Source organism: Triticum urartu, chromosome 5A (assembly GCF_056163025.1).
Source record: "Triticum urartu cultivar PI428250 chromosome 5A, HENAU_Tu73, whole genome shotgun sequence".
Taxonomy (NCBI): domain Eukaryota; kingdom Viridiplantae; phylum Streptophyta; class Magnoliopsida; order Poales; family Poaceae; genus Triticum; species Triticum urartu.
Genome location: NC_141877.1, coordinates 13,651,261 through 13,660,906, shown reverse-complemented (window position 1 = coordinate 13,660,906; position 9,646 = coordinate 13,651,261).

Here is a 9,646-nt window from a genome sequence, read left to right as displayed (position 1 = left end):
GACACACATAACTGCAAAAATTGCAGACAAATTTAAGTGTTTGAGAATGTGTCTTAAGAGATGGCAAATGAATATTTCCAAATTGAGGCTATTGATTAGCAAATGCAATCATGTCATTTTCCTTTTGGATGAACTAGAGGAGTGGAGGCCTCTTGTTATTCAGGAGAACAACTTCAGAAGAATTGTCAAAACACATTTGGAAAAGCTTCTGCACTTACAGTTTTTGTACTGGAAGAAGCGATGCTCTATCAGATACTTTAAGGTGGGGGGAGAAAACACTAAGTTTTTCCATGCTATGGCCACTGAGAGACATAGGAGAAACTCCATAGCAAGTCTAAGACTACCTGATGGAACTGTAGTCTCTGATCATTCCCAAATGGCTGGACTTATCTGGAACTGTTTTAAGAATAGAATGGGCACCTCTAGAGGGATTGTGATGGGTTTTGACTTGTCTTCGCTAATCTCACCAGTGTCTGGCCTTGAGGTGCTCACTAAGCCTTTTGAAAAGGAGGAAATGGATAATGTGGTCAAACATATGCCTATGGATAAGGCACCTGGTCCGGATGGTTTTAATGGCCTGTTTTTTAAGAAATGCTGGCACCTTATTTCTGGTGATTTTTATGAGCTAGCCCAGGCCTTTCATGAGGGAAAGGCTGTCTTAGATAACATCAATAGTTCTTATATTACTCTTGTGCCCAAAAAACTTTCTCCTGAGGAAGTGGGAGACTTCAGACCAATCTCTCTCACTAGTATGGGGCTTAAATTTTTGTCCAAAATGGCTGCTAATAGACTTCAAACAATAATCATGCAGTGCATCCATAAGAACCAATATGGTTTCATCAAAACCAGAACAATACAGGACTGCCTGGGTTGGACTTTCGAGTACTTACATCAATGCCACCAGTCCAAGAGGCCAATAGTAATCCTTAAATTGGATTTTGAAAAGGCATTTGACTCCATTGAGCATGAAGCTATCTTTCAAATTCTCAGGTATAAGGGCTTTAATGATAAGTGGATTCTTTGGATGAAACAGCTCCTTACCACTGGTACTTCTTCTGTCTTGCTCAACGGAGTCCCTGGGAGGAAATTTGTTTGTAAGAAAGGAGTTAGACAGGGTGACCCTGTATCTCCCCTGCTATTTGTCATAGCTGCTGACCTGCTACAAACAGTGATTAATGATATGTACAGGAGGGGACTTCTGCATTTACCTATTCCCTGCCATGATACAGACTACCCTGTGATCCAGTATGCTGATGATACTTTGATCATCCTCCCTGCAGACAGGGTCCAACTCCTGGCTCTGAAGGATATGCTGCAGGTGTTCTCTCAGTCCACTGGCCTGGATGTCAACTATCAAAATCTTCCATTATTCCAATCAATGTTGACTCTGCTGTAATGAAGGATTTAGCAACTGCTTTTGACTGCAAAATTGGTACAATGCCATTTACATATCTGGGATTACCTGTGGGGACCACCAGACCCAAAATGGTAGACTTCATGCCACTGGTTGACTGTATGGAGAGAAGAATGACTGCCAGTTCTTCTTTCCTTAACCAAGGAGAAAGGCTACAGTTCCTAAACTCGGCTCTATCCTCTCTACCAATTTTCTTTATGGGTAGCCTTGCTCTCCCAGCTGGTATTCTGAAGCAGTTGGAAAGAATTCAAAGGCAGTGCTTGTGGAGAAAGCATAGAGATGAGCCAGCTCCATCTCTGGCGGCTTGGAAACTCATATGTAGGCCAAAAAGCAAAGGAGGTCTTGGTATTCTTAATCTGGGGGTTCAGAATGTGGCTCTCCTTCTCAAGCATGCCAGCAATTTCCTGAACAAACGACAAATTCCTTGGGTATCTCTAGTTTGGGACTCACATTATTTTGAGAGAATGCCCTAGGGAACAAATGATTGTGGCTCCTTTTGGTGGAGAGATATTTGCAAAGTCATGCAGCATTTTAGGGACTGCTCCTGGGTACAGATCAATGAAGGGGACACTGCTCTCTTTTGGTCTGATAATTGGAACCTTGGCTCTGAGACATCTAGTTTGCAGGCACGATTCCCAAGGCTTTTCTCTTTTTCCAAGGACCCCTGGGTCTCAATTAAAGAAATTGTCAACACCCAGGATCTGCACCAATTTTTTCATCTACCCTTATGGGCTCAAGCCTTTGATGAATTAAATCTGATAAATGCTTTAATGAACTCACACAGAAGGGACCCCAGCTTGAAGGATTGTTGGTTCTGGCAGGGCTCCTCCAAGTTTTACAAACCCAAGATGTTTTACTTGCTCTCCTTTCAGTTTGAATCCTTCAATCCTTTGCTCTGTTGGATATGGAAATCCTCCTGTACTCTCAAGATCAAGGTCTTTGCTTGGTTGCTTATTATGGACAGGTTAAACACCAAGGATATAGTTGAAAGGAGACACTGGCACATGGAGGATGGAGTCCACTGTAGACTATGCCCTTTGCAGGCTAGGGAAACAAGAGACCACTTATTTTTCAATTGCAATTTCAGTGTAAGGGTCTGGAATTATCTGCAGATTGATTGGACTGCTGGCACATCTATGATTGAGCTGGTTACTTAGGCAAGGAGAGGTTTTGCAAGGCCTTTCTTTTCTGAAGTGGTATTCATTGCTTGCTGGCATATTTGGCTAGTCAGAAATGCCAAAGTGTTCAGAAATGAGAGGGCCAGTTTCAATAAATGGAGGTTTGCTTTTCGGCAGGATATTAGTCTCATGCAGCACAGGATCAGAGCTGCTTACAAGGATGACCTACTCAAATGGATCTCTTACCTCCCACCCTAAGCTAGTTTGGTAGGGCTTTCTCTTTTCTTTTTTGTTCCTTGTAACCTGGTTACTCCTTGTAATCAACTTGTTGTACCTGTTATATTCTCAATAAAGTTTTGATCTGCTGTGGGGGTTTTACCCCACAGTTCACAGTCAAAAAAAAACATCCTGAAATACCTGAAAAGGACTAAGGATATGTTTCTCATTTATGTAGGTGACAAAGAGCTCATCGTAAATGGTTACGTTGATGCGAGCTTTGACACTGATCCGGACGATTCTAAATCGCAAACCGGATACGTGTTTACATTAAACGGTGGAGCTGTCAGTTGGTGCAGTTCTAAACAAAGCGTCATGGCGGGATCTACGTGTGAAGCGGAATACATAGCGGCATCGGAAGCAGCAAATGAAGGAGTCTAGATGAAGAAGTTCATATCCGATCTAGGTGTCATACCTAGTGCATCGGGTCCAATGAAAATCTTTTGTGACAATACTGGTGCAATTGTCTTGGCAAAGGAATCTAGATTTCACAAGAGAACCAAGCACATCAAGAGACGCTTCAATTCCATCCGGGATCTAGTCCAGGTGGGAGACATAGAGATTTGCAAGATACATACGGATCTGAATGTAGCAGACCCGTTGACTAAGCCTCTTCCACGAGCAAAACATGATCAGCACCAAGGCTCCATGGGTGTTAGAATCATTACTGTGTAATCTAGATTATTGACTCTAGTGCAAGTGGGAGACTGAAGGAAATATGCCTTAGAGGCAATAATAAAGTTATTATTTATTTCCTTATATCATGATAAATGTTTATTATTCATGCTAGAATTGTATTAACCGGAAACATAATACATGTGTGAATACATAGACAAACAGAGTGTCACTAGTATGCCTCTACTTGACTAGCTCGTTAATCAAAGATGGTTATGTTTCCTAACCATGGACAAAGAGTTGTTATTTGATTAACGGGATCACATCATTAGATGAATGATCTGATTGACATGACCCATTCCATTAGCTTAGCACCCGATCGTTTAGTATGTTGCTATTGCTTTCTTCATAACTTATACATGTTCCTATGACTATGAGATTATGCAAATCCCGTTTGCCGGAGGAACACTTTGTGTGCTACCAAACATCACAACGTAACTGGGTGATTATAAAGGTGCTCTACAGGTGTCTCCAAAGGTACATGTTGGGTTGGCGTATTTCGAGATTAGGATTTGTCACTCCGATTGTCGGAGAGGTATCTCTGGGCCCTCTCGGTAATGCACATCACATAAGCCTTGCAAGCATTGCAACTAATGAGTTAGTTGTGAGATGATGTATTACGGAACGAGTAAAGAGACTTGCCAGTAACGAGATTGAACTAGGTATTGAGATACCGACGATTGAATCTCGGGCAAGTAACATACCGATGACAAAGGGAACAACGTATGTTGTTATGCGGTCTGACCGAAAAAAGATCTTCATAGAATATGTAGGAGCCAATATGAGCATCTAGGTTCCGCTATTGGTTATTGACCGGAGACATGTCTCGGTCATGTCTACATTGTTCTCGAACCCGTAGGGTCCGCACGCTTAAGGTTTTGATGACAGTTATATTATGAGTTTATGCATTTTGATGTACCGAAGTTTGTTCGGAGTCTCAGATGTGATCACGGACGTGACGAGGAGTCTCGAAATGGTCGAGACATAAAGATTGATATATTGGAAGCCTATATTTGGATATCGGAAGTGTTCCGGGTGAAATCGGGATTTTACCGGAATACTGGGAGGTTACCGGAACCCCCCGGGAGGTATATGGGCCTTAGTGGGCTTTAGTGGAAGAGAGGAGAGGTGGCCAGGGCTGGGCCGCGCGCCCCTCCCCCCCTAGTCCGAATAGGACAAGGAGAGGGGGCGCCCCCCCCCCCCTTTCTTCTCTCTGTCCTCTTTCCCCTCCTGAATCCTATTCCAACTAGGAAAGGGGGGGAATCCTACTCCCGGTGGGAGTAGGACTCCTCTTGGCGCGCCCTCCTCCTGGCCGGCCGCACCCCCCCCTTTGATCCTTTATATACGGGGGAAAGGGGCACCCCTAGACACACAAGTTGATCCGTGTGATCATATTCTTAACCGTGTGCGGTGCCCCCTTCCACCATAGTCCTCGATAATATTGTAGCGGTGCTTAGGCGAAGCCCTGCGACGGTAGTACATCAAGATCGTCACCACGCCGTCGTGCTGACGGAACTCTTCCCCGACGCTTTGCTGGATTGGAGTCCAGGGATCGTCATCGAGCTGAATGTGTGCTAGAACTCGGAGGTGCCGTAGTTTCGGTGCTTGATCGGTCGGGCCGTGAAGATGTACGACTACATCAACCGCGTTGTGCTAACGCTTCCGTTGTCGGTCTACAAGGGTACGTAGATCACACTCTCCCCTTTCGTTGCTATGCATCACCATGATCTTGCGTGTGCGTAGGAAATTTTTGAAATTACCACGTTCCCCAACACTTCTCGCATTCGTTTGACACGTGGAAGACGGCCATTATTGGGCGTGGGAGCCGAGGAGCGCTACATTACAAAAATTGGACATTATTCCTACAGGTACACACGATTTGGAGAAGAACCCGCCTTGCAATGCCAAACAATCTGCACGCCGAACTCGTCGTCATTCAAGCCTGGTTCGGGGGCTACTGGGGGAGTCCTGGATTTGGTGGTGTTCGGGTAGCCGGACTATACCTTCAGCCGGACTCCTGGACTATGAAGATACAAGATTGAAGACTTCGTCCCGTGTCCGGATGGGACTTTCCTTGGCGTGGAAGGCAAGCTTCGCGATGCGGATATTCAAGATCTCCTACCATTGTAACTGATTATATGTAACCCTAACCCTATCCGGTGTCTATATAAACCGGAGGGTTGTAGTCCGTAGGCAATCAACTCCATATACAACAATCATACCATAGGCTAGCTTCTAGGGTTTAGCGTCCTTGATCTCGTGGTAGATCTACTCTTGTACTACCCATATCATCAATATTAATCAAGCAGGACGTAGGGCTTTACCTCCATCAAGAGGGCCCGAACCTGGGTAAAACATCGTGTTCCCTGCCTCCTGTTACCATCCGGCCTAGACGCACAGTTCGGGACCCACTACCCGAGATCCGCTGGTTTTGACACCGACAACCACCCTACCTGTTAGCCCCGTTCATACACCATGGGCGCCAACCACCCTCTCCTCGCCCGAAATCGTTCTGGGCAAATATTGGCGAGATGCGAGATTACCCTCGTATCCCCATCCGACGAGACGTCCAAATTTTAAACGGGGGCTAAGTTCGTAACTTTCCCATATTTCAGATAGGCGCGTCCCGAAAACATGGTTCCCCGTACCTCTCCCTCCATTTTCCCATTCATACACCGTCCGCGCTAGAACACCATCCCCACACCAGCCTCCGTCCGCCACCCCATCCATCGTCGCCGTCCTCCACCCCATCCATCGCCACCGTACTCTACCACATCCATCGCCACCGTCCTCCACCATGCCGGAGCACCTACCAAGACCGCGTCGTCCACTGCTAGAGATGGACGTTTCTCATCCATGACGACGGACCAAGAGCCTTGTATCACGTCCTCTCGCTTCATCGGCATCGTCGTCCTCTTTGCCAGGGCCGCTCACACGACCTTCTCTTCCACCGCAACGGGACTTATCCCCCGATGCACCCGTCTACCATCGCATATCTGCTTCAACGCCACCGACAGCCATTGCACCCCCAATGCCTACACGGCGACGCAAGAGAGGTGGTACTTCATATCTCCTCAACCTTTTGATCTCAACCAGAAAATAGATCTTGACTTGGTTAATCTACTTTCTTTTCATCTCTTAGAATTTAGTTCTTAGTTCAAAGCAAACAATGGCTGCTAAATATCATTTCTCTAGTTTGCAGCTTCAAATCTGCCATGGCACAGTCATAATACAGTTTAATTGATCATGTTGGTTCCGTGGTGGTTTCTTTAATAGAAATCGGAGGGGAAACCCTTTTTGCTAAAAAGAATATGCTTAGGTTTCCCCCTTTGATGATCATTATAAGATCAGAATACGTGCTTTGTGTCATAATAGCACTGCTCCACCCATCAAGCTAAATAAGCTTAGTTGTTCAAATACGAATCTGATATTATTAAAACAGAGTTGTTTAATTGGTCAGCTAAATGTTCCTAAATTAGTTTTTGAAAATGCATGTACGCCGCTCAGGTGTGTATCTCTATAGGGTGCCCACAGTGGGCCGGCCCACCCTGGGATTTTGGGTCATCCCAGGCCCCGATTCCCCTCTGTTCTGTTGCGCGCTTCCCGATCTCTACTCGCCCCCAGCCGCCTGCCTCGCCCGCGACTTGCCGTCCCCGGACGGCATGACTCTAGGAGGATTTTGGACGGTCTCTTACTGCAGTTACAATTCTGCATAATTGTCCTAGTAAGCTCACAAGTAAATGATTGATTCACTACATCTATGCTTGCCTTGTCATATTTGTTGTCAATATTCTTTTAGGGTGGACCACCCTGTTTCTAAATACTAGAACCGTAGACATGAGTGAATAGTATTTCTCTATGTGATCTCTTCCATCATGTGTGGGCAACGAACATTGCATTGTATAGAAAGAAAGTGTCATTTCCAGCTTTTACATAGGCTTCGATCTTTTACATGGAATACAATCTGCCTACTTGCTTTGTGTGGCACTACCAACACTCCACCCATGAAGCTAAACATTATGACACTCATAATTCCTTAGTTTATTTGTTCAAATACGAATTTCATATGATTCTAATGTTCCTACTTTAGTTTTGAAATGTGTGTCTGCCTGTTATAGAGACATAAGGGATTTGTATTTCTGTGTGTGGCTTGGTCAGCACGGTTGGGGGGTGAACTTTGCATATGCAGGGGTTTATAGGGAGACACTCTTTGAGTTGAATCCGCAATGCATTCCATAGATAATCTGACTACTTTTTATGTTTTCATGAATCTTAGATTCTGAACAACATCATAATGATTATGAGCTTGCGCGCATGAAAAGAATAAAGCAGAACAATGCCATGGATGTCAAACTTGGCATTAAGGGACTGAAATCAAGTCTGGATGCAATGCAATGCAAACGCTCTCCACCTACTGATTCATGCTCAGAATATGATCCTAACAGTGATTCTGAGCTAGAGGGAGACCTAAGTCAATGTAGCTCCCTAGTGGAGGAGTCAGAGGAAGATGCCCTATCTTATTCACCCATCAAGGTGCTTGCTCTAACTTTCCAAGGTTATATTGATCACACATATCTTGCAACTGATGCTTTGCATTGCTTATACTTTGTTGAACTGCCATTAGCTTAGTTTACACATCGTGTATGTGAATACGCCCTGCCTATCCATTTTCAGTACATATTCCATCTGTCATCATACCATATTTATCCATTCAAATGTTTTTCTTGTGTATCAGACGTTCAAAAGGAAGATGGCAATTGCTGATCGTGGAGAAGCACAAGCAAAGTATTTGGAAAAGGTAGTGGCACTTGATAAATCAAATAGCCCATTAGGTGTAGTTGCAATATCACCTGACCCACAAAACACCCCAACTCTAGCAGACTCTAGCCCTACTACACTGGTCATTTCTGATGCCCCAACTCAGCAGACCCCAGCTGCAGCAAATAGTATGATTATGCTAGTTGACATAGCACCAGCTCTACGATGCAAAACCCACATTCCAGCAAAAAGTACACCAAATCCAGTTGCCAAATCCCTTTTAGAACCAGAGAGAGCCCCAATTGCAGCAAATAGGACCCCTGTTCCATTTCTTCCCAGTTTAGAAGACGAAGCTTATATTGTTGTCAGGAAATTTGTGCGCATCTTTCCTTCATGGAAAGATTATACCGCAGACATAGAACAATTTCCATTCTTCCTCCGCAACTTACGCGTAAGTAATGTACTAATGTTATTCATGGTCATTACTGTATATGTTTCTGCTGACAGAAGACACAAAATTTCATTCTTTTAAATAGGCGAGGACCAAACTGGATTGTGAAGACGAGCAAGGGTTGGTTGCTCTTTTCAAGCACTCGTTGATGAAGTATCGTTCCTACCTGAGGCAAGCGCACTTCGATGGCAAGCCTCTAAACGAAATTTTTGTAAAGTCTCCGGTGCTACATTTATCCAACGGTGACTGCAATAATCTTGTTGCACATTGGTCTCGGCTGCAGCGTAAGGTACTGTCTATGATATCACATCACAATTTGAACTACATTTCTGCATTTGCCTTAACGTCTCACTTGTATGAAAATTGTTAGCAGAAGAACATTCATTCTCAAGGGACCACCGAATCTCGCAACTATACTACACACAACATTGCTCTTGTGAGTACCTCTTGCCCTGTATGACCATACTTACTTTCATAGATGTTTGATTATGTAGCATCATTGCACATGTTAGCCTCGTTATGGTCCATTTGGTGGACATTATAAGATCCGTATGGACTCTTACATAAATTTAGAATCAACCCAATGCTTTTGAAGAGGCTTAGCTCTGCAGTCCTCTTGTAAGGACTAAACGTCGTCTATCACTCTACTTACATTAACAGCTACTCCCTCCATCCCATAATATAAGAACGTTTTGTACAGTACACCAATGTTCAAAACACTCTTGTATTATGGGAAGAGGGATTGGTTCATTGTGTAGCATTCTACATCTTATCTCCCTCGCCCACCATTTACTAAAAAAGATCAGATCTATATTTAATCTTACCAAAAAGTAGAATACACAGACAATGCCAGTGCAAAAGTGTAGCCCATTGCTCTTGTTAGTACATTTTTTCATGTAACGCTTGTACTTCCAGGAATTGGTAGTTGATTATGTAGCATCAATCTGCATCTTA